Raw genomic sequence first — 6,946 nt, forward strand, 5'->3', positions numbered from 1 at the left:
GAAATTCTGGCTCAGGGTGCAGCCAGCACAGCCCGAGGTTCTGGGGCTGACAAGGTGGGGGAATTAGGGCTTTTTAAAGTTCCCTCTGTTCTGGGATGGGGAGCCCCTGTGCACACTCAGGACACCCGCCTCACCTTGGCACTCCTGTGACCTCAATACACAGACCTCAGACCTCTGCCTTTGCCTCCTGGTTCCTGGAGCCCCTGTGAGACAAATGGAGGGGGCACCTCAGAGTTAGACTGTGGCTCAGACCTAGGCCTTCTGTGCTCGCAGGAGGGGTTGACTCTATGAGGTCCCCCCAGATCTAGAGTGGGTAGTCCCATCAGGACTTGACTTTGGGGTCATCTGTGTAGGACCTACCATTGGCAGCACAAGCTGGAAGAGACCAAAGCCACAAGAAGGGCAAGGCGGGTTACAGGGGGTGAGGGGTTAGAACCACCAACTCAGGGTAAGCCAATCAGCCTGCTATGGACTCCATCTTCAGGAAGGGACAGTTGTTAGGGGCCCATCTGACCCCTGGGGTCTCTCTCGGTGGTAGCCGAGCCAGGACTCACCAGGGTCGGGCCTTTCAGCAGAAGCCACCCACAGGCCTGCCCATTGGGAGGGGGGGGAGTGGAACCAGGGGCATGTCTGTCAACCCATCCAAGGCCTGGCCCCCTGAAACAAGGCACCTGGCAGCAGATGGGAGCTTTTACAAGCAACCTTAAACGTACTTTTCTGTGCTTTCAGATGAGAGACAAACTGTGGATCCCATCTCCATCCCCTTTACCCCTCACCCATACTGAGCCAGGGCTGCCTCTCCACATCACCTCTGTGACATCATGAAACAAGTAAGGAAGCGGACCACTCAATTGGCTGCCTGGCCCATGACCCAGATTCTAGAATCTCTGGACAGTACTGGACACTGAGACCCTGGTCTGAGGCCCTTCTGCCCTGAGCGTTCACTGCTTGGGTAGAGAATGCTCCTGAGGTAGACTGGCTTCCCACGAGGCGCTTGCGGCTCTGCTGGCCCCATCAACTGATGGGGAGCCCGCAACAGGGGACTGCCGTGATTCCTTCCTGGATCTAACTGTGGATTCTCAGGGGTGGCTTTGGAGAAGAAGGGTGACCAACCCGAGAGCCCAGATACGGGCTCCCAAAACAACCTGCCCCCACAGGGCCCAAACCCAGAAATGGCCAACGAGGATGAGAACAATGCTGTCCTCAGGCTGTCCTTCCCTAGAAGCTCTGGGTGATAGTGGAGGATGCAGCCATCTCCTCTGCACTGGAACGACGAGGGAGACACGGTGGTCACTGAAGCAGATCTCTTCCACACGGAGGTCCTGCACTGCAGAGGCGCAGACAGGATCTTTGAGACAGGCAGCATCGACTTTCATCTGCAAACTGAACCTGAATGGGTTCAGGAAAATCTGCCCTTCGGCTTACTCTGTGGGGAAGAAGAGGATGATGGTAGCGTAGAAAGCCCTTCTGGGGAGACTAGACTAGACAAGCCGAGTGCTGGACTGGTTTCATTTCCAAGAAGAACATTTTTTCTCGTGAGAGGGTGGTTAAGGAAAAAGGAGAAAGCAGGACCTGTCATGTTCCGCCAACCCCCTTACAAAGGATCCACAGGGGTGACTCCAGACCCTGAGGGGCCACTTGAAGTCAGGGAGGGCCAGTAACCCCTCAAGCGAGGCTGGCCCCGAGGGAGCTCTGGGAGCACACTTACTAGGGCCTCATAAGCTGCTAGGAATGAAGAGACCTTATCTCCATATCTAGGCAAGGTCCGGACGTGGTGGGGAGGAGGGCGGCGAGGAACTGCTATTCTCCCACACAATGGCTAAAGTGATTCATTTCCTTTCAGATCTATCGGAACTCCAAGTTTCAGAGAGACAAGCCTCTCCTCCTGCAGGACATCTGGAGGAAAGGTGACTCCAGAGTAACTGCTTAGCCCGCCACCAGTGCAACAGCGACCCCAAAGAGAAAGAAGCAAGCCGTGGTGACCAGACGCTCTCCTAAATTCCATCACAATGAGTCCACCCAAGAGGCTCACAAGAAAGCCCAGAAAGGAATCCCAACAGCTCACAGAACCCCTGGCCTCTGCTCACTTCTGTTCTGTGGCCTTTGGTCTATGGGCAGTGTAGCTTGGGGGGCCAGGGCAAACCATCTCCCCAGCGAGCAGGGTGGGCCCAGTGGAGAGGGCATGTCCAGCAATGTGAGATCTGTACCCCAGCTACTGCGGGAAGGGAGGCCGCAGGGGAACTGCCCTAGAGCCCCACAGGGTACTCAGGTTATGGTTCGGTGACGACTAGGTACAGCACCTATTATTCCATTGTGATGGTCGTTTCAGTTGTGGCCCCAAACGAGGCCCCTGAGGTGGATGAGGAACAGGAGGCTTCCTCAGTTTACAAGTGCGCTCTCTGTAAGCAATTCAAGGACAATCTCAATCCCTGAGCCGCCAGGTCCCTAGGGTCACTCAAAAGCACTCTCCTGTAATAAAAAAAAAAAAATCTATTTCTAGCTCTAATAAAGTACAGCAAAACTCCACGGGAGTAAATAAAGTATCAAATGAGAACGCGAGTCTGTGTTCTTTCTGTCTGTCCATGCTATTCAAACGGCACTGGGTGAGCCAGATGAGGCTGGAAGCCCACACCCCAGGCAGGCCTCATTCCAGTCCCTTTTCATCTGAAGCATCAGCATTTCACACATTCAGCCAAGAGTGTGGCTCCCGAGCCATGCGCTGAGGCCATCCCAGGACAGGCTGGTCCCTGGGCCTTGCCTGTCACACAGCAGAAGACCCAGTCTGGCTCCTGACCGTGGGGGTGTCACCTTCCGTGAGTCATGCCTCTTGAAGCAGAAGGGGCTCCTCCTGGGTCCGCCGACGATGCCACAAGTTTCTGGTCAGCAGCTGAGCCTCTCTAGCTCCTGATTCAGGGGCATCCCCAAGAGGCCCACTGGAGAGCAGGGTCACCCCACTCACCAAGGGCCTTGCAAAAACATGACTTTAAACCAAAACACAAGTACAAGTTTCCACAAGCTGAATACCAGCCCTTGTCGCTCTGCCCCCCACAGCTGTATTTAGGAGCCTAACTTTGGATACGGAGCATTCAGGCACCATGTCCAACACACATGCTTTGTGAGCCAAGGTACACTTTACAGCAGGGCAAGGGTCAACTGCAAGGGCAAACCACGGTCAGTTTCTGGGCCTGCCGGCCTCTCCATGTGCCAGAGTCCTAGCCAGCTGCTGACACTCAGCCTCAGCCTCAGCATTCCCCCATCAGTCCCCTGGACACTGTTCCAATATCGGGGAGTTTGGACCAGAACAGAGAGGGAAAAACACTAACCGCTTTCCTAACGACACATTTCTCTCAAGCACCCAGACCCAGCAGGGCCAAAACGAGTGGTGACATCTTTTTGTAAAGGTAAAGTCCTGGAGACTCTTGCTGAGTCCAGAATCCCGGCCCCCGGCCCCACACCAAGTGGGCAGCTCACCACATGGTGGGGCCAATTCAGGCTGAACCAGACGAGCATGTCCAGGGCATGGCGGCGACCGGATGGTGTCACCATGAGCTGGTCTCTCGGTCACCTTCCTCTCGAGAGCCCAGTCTAGACAGGCCTCCTGACCAAAGGGGGTCAGGTGCTTGGGGATGTCCACTTGGAAGATGTCCTTCCTGGCCCTCCCCAGGACGGGCTGTAGCAGCCAGCGAGGGTCAGCGAGTGCAGTCAGGTACTTCCGTTGCAGGTCGGGCAGCATGGCTTGATTCTCCAGCTCCTCCGCCTCATCACAACCTAGGTTTTCTGGGCACAGCAAAGTGACCCCGATCCACGGGACCTGTGTGCAAAGACAGGACACAGAAGGAGAACAAGGTGATTCAGAGTCATGCCTGCTAGAGTCTAAGACTGCATCACAGAGGAGACCCAGGGTGAACTGGGTCCTCTGGCTGAGCATTTCAGGTGGGCTCACCTCAGCAAAGGGAACTCGGGGTAAGGCCAAGCAAGGGAGGGAGTGAAATGAAAGGGAGAGGCCCGGTGCTCCATGAACCCACCAGGCCGTGGGCACCTCTCAGTCTGCCCACTGTAGGCTGCAGGGACAGAACAGGAGGGCCCCGGTGGGGAGCTTACAGACCTCAGGTCCCCAGGCGACTCACCAGCAGGCAGGAGTTGCTGTGGGGCTTCACCCCTGGGGAGTCAGGGGACTTGCTCAGGCCCAGATGCAGGCACTGGAGTTGGGGAACCCAGGCTGGGTGCTGTGCTACCTCTTATAGTCTCTGCTGGGCACCCCCTCCCCCCCTCAACACACACAGAGGTAAGTGCCAAATGCAGACCCCAGATATGCCTCTGCCTCTCAGAGCACAAATGGGGACTGAGGCCCAGAGTGGGGGTCAGGCACCTCAGGCCACCGTTTCCCAGCCCAGGGACCCTCGCTGCCCCTCTGAAGAAACCTCAGCCCCACCCCTCCTCCCCCTACCAACCGGTTCAACAGAAAACAAATGACCACAAGCCGGCTGAGATCCAGGGAACCACCAGGAGCCATGCGGGCAGCGCGGGGCAGGGCGTCACTTACAGGCGATCACTCCGTGGCCAAACTTTTCCCTCTGCTGCAGCAAGGCCTGGATCTGGGCAGGGCTCATCCCCAGCCTCTGCTCCAGCAGCTCTTGCCAGTCCACCTCCTCCCAATCCCAGTGCCTGATGTGGACAGCCAGGGTAGAGTGCTGGGTCCACATAGCAGGGGCCGCCACCACATCGCCACGGTCTTGACCCCATAAGGCTGTCGGAAGGACAGACAGCCGAACTTCATCTCCCAGGGCTCCCAGAACCTCATGTGGGTGCTGAAACACGGAACCACAGAGGCCAGGGGCCTGACACAGCACCCTCCAAGCTCACAGCCCTGAGCCGGACATCAGCCCCATGTGTCCGAGCATCCTCCAAGCATACTGACGCAGAATGGGGGGGAGGGGGCGGGTCACAGAGGGCTGGCTCCTTCCATCCATCTCCACACTGTCCGTTGATAGGGGTTAGCAACCCAGAGGACCCGTCCATCACATGCAGTCTGTGGGGAGGTCAGGAAGGAGGGCGGGCCAGCGGGAGAGAGGCTCATGGTGACTTCCAAGACAGGGCCCTGAAACTCTGGGAGCACTGCGGAAGGAGGGCAAGCCCCTTGGCTTCAGAGCCCAGTGACCAGGCTCTGGTCCTCTCCCAGCACAGACAGGCACAGTCCTGGGCTTGGCTTCTCCCTGCCAAAATACTGCCCCCGCCCCACCTCTTAAATCCCTGGCCCCATCCCTGTCCATGCTCTGCAGAGCCCCCATCTTAGCCCAGGCCTGCTGAGCACAGATCCGTACAAACCAATCTGGCCTTGGCCCTGGACGGCCCTGCCAGGTGTCTTCCCCATGCCTTTGGGAACCACGTTCCTTGCAGCCCCTCCCACACCACTGCCTCCACGGTCAGCAGATGCCCCAGCCCCCACCTAGAGCCTAGAGAAAGAAGGAAAGAGCGCAGCAACTACTGGGACGGGTGCACCCCGTGCCATTGCCAGGGCCTGGAATGGCACCATACAGGGATTACAGAATTCAAACCTCAAATAATCCACTAGGTTCCTCTCACATCTTTCCACGGCTGAGGAGGTGCCAGGGATAGAGAGATAGCCCATGACTGCAGGGGACCTGACCACATGTACCTCCTTCCTCACTTCTTTCCTTGTACCTGGAAGGGCGTCCCTGTTTACTGCAGTGGGGTGATGGCAGGGGAGCAGAGCCGCTGGCCTGAACCTCAGTAGATTCTCAGCACCTCTAGCAGGGAGCTTCTGTTTCCACGAGCCTGTGAGGATGGGGACATGGTCCCAGAGGCACTCAGCCTAGGGCATCCTGGGCCTTCCCTTCCCCAAGCACAGCAGACCCACAGTTCTCACAGGCCCACGAGGTCCCATATGATCTGCCTCTTACCCTGGCAGCCTGCTCTCCTCGCCCCTGGATTCACTCGCAGTAGCTATAAAGGCCATGCTTCCATCCTTGGAACATTCCAGTGTGTTCCTACCTCAGAGTGTTTGTAGGGTGTGAGGAGTCACATCGTGTCCCCTCAAGTTCAGGTGCTGGAGTCTCAATCCCAAGTACCTCAGCGTGACCTTACAGACAAAGGAAAGGTCTTCACAGAGCTGATGGAGGTCCAGTGAGCTCATTAGGATGGTCCCTCCTCTAACAAAATGGCTGTCCCCATACAAAGGACACATTTAGAGACAGACAGACACACAGGACAATTCCAGGTGAAGAGGAAGCCCAAGCCCATGCATGCCCACCACGCCCAGCAATGCCCCAGAAGTGAGAGGGGAGAGATGGGACAGACTCTCTCCACAGCCCTCACAAGAGCCAACGTCAGTTGACACCTGCACATTGGCTGCTGGCCTCTTGAACCAACACGGTTTGTAGTTTGAGCCACACAGCCCGTGTGACCCTGACATGAAACCCTTTCTCCAAAGAAGACCCTTTCTCCAAAGACGACACAGAATGCCAGCAGGCACATGAAAAGATGCTCAACATTCTTAATTATTAGACAAATGCAAGTCAAAACTCCAAGGAAGTATCACCTTACACTGGTCAGAATGCTGCTAAGCTGCTAAGTCGCTTCAGTCATGTCCGACTCTGTGCAACCCCAGAGACGGCAGCCCACCAGGCTCCCCCGTCCCTGGGATTCTCCTGGCAAGAACACTGGAGTGGGTTGCCATTTCCTTCTCCAATGCGTGAAAGTGAAGTCGCTCAGTCGTGTCCGACTCTTTGCGACCCCATGGACTGCAGCCCACCAGGCTCCTCCGTCCATGGCATTTTCCAGGCAAGAGTACTGGAGTGGGGTGCCATTGCTGGTCAGAACGGTCACCATCAAAAAGCCTAAGAATAAATGTTGGAGAGGGAGCAGAGAAAAGGGAACCCTCATACACCCTCGAAATGTAAGTTGGTACACTCAATATGAAGAACAG

The 6,946-nt window shown here is 56.6% G+C and overlaps 2 pseudogenes; one reads left to right on the forward strand and one right to left on the reverse strand.

Moving 5' to 3' along the window:
* Positions 1 to 974: 974 nt before the first annotated feature.
* LOC120859552 lies at positions 975 to 2,433 on the forward strand (annotated as a pseudogene).
* A 716-nt stretch (positions 2,434 to 3,149) lies between these two features.
* Positions 3,150 to 4,777, reverse strand: LOC120859551 (annotated as a pseudogene).
* Between the last annotated feature and the right edge of the window lie 2,169 nt (positions 4,778 to 6,946).

Source organism: Oryx dammah, unplaced genomic scaffold, assembly GCF_014754425.2.
Source record: "Oryx dammah isolate SB20612 unplaced genomic scaffold, SCBI_Odam_1.1 HiC_scaffold_1531, whole genome shotgun sequence".
NCBI classification, from domain to species: domain Eukaryota; kingdom Metazoa; phylum Chordata; class Mammalia; order Artiodactyla; family Bovidae; genus Oryx; species Oryx dammah.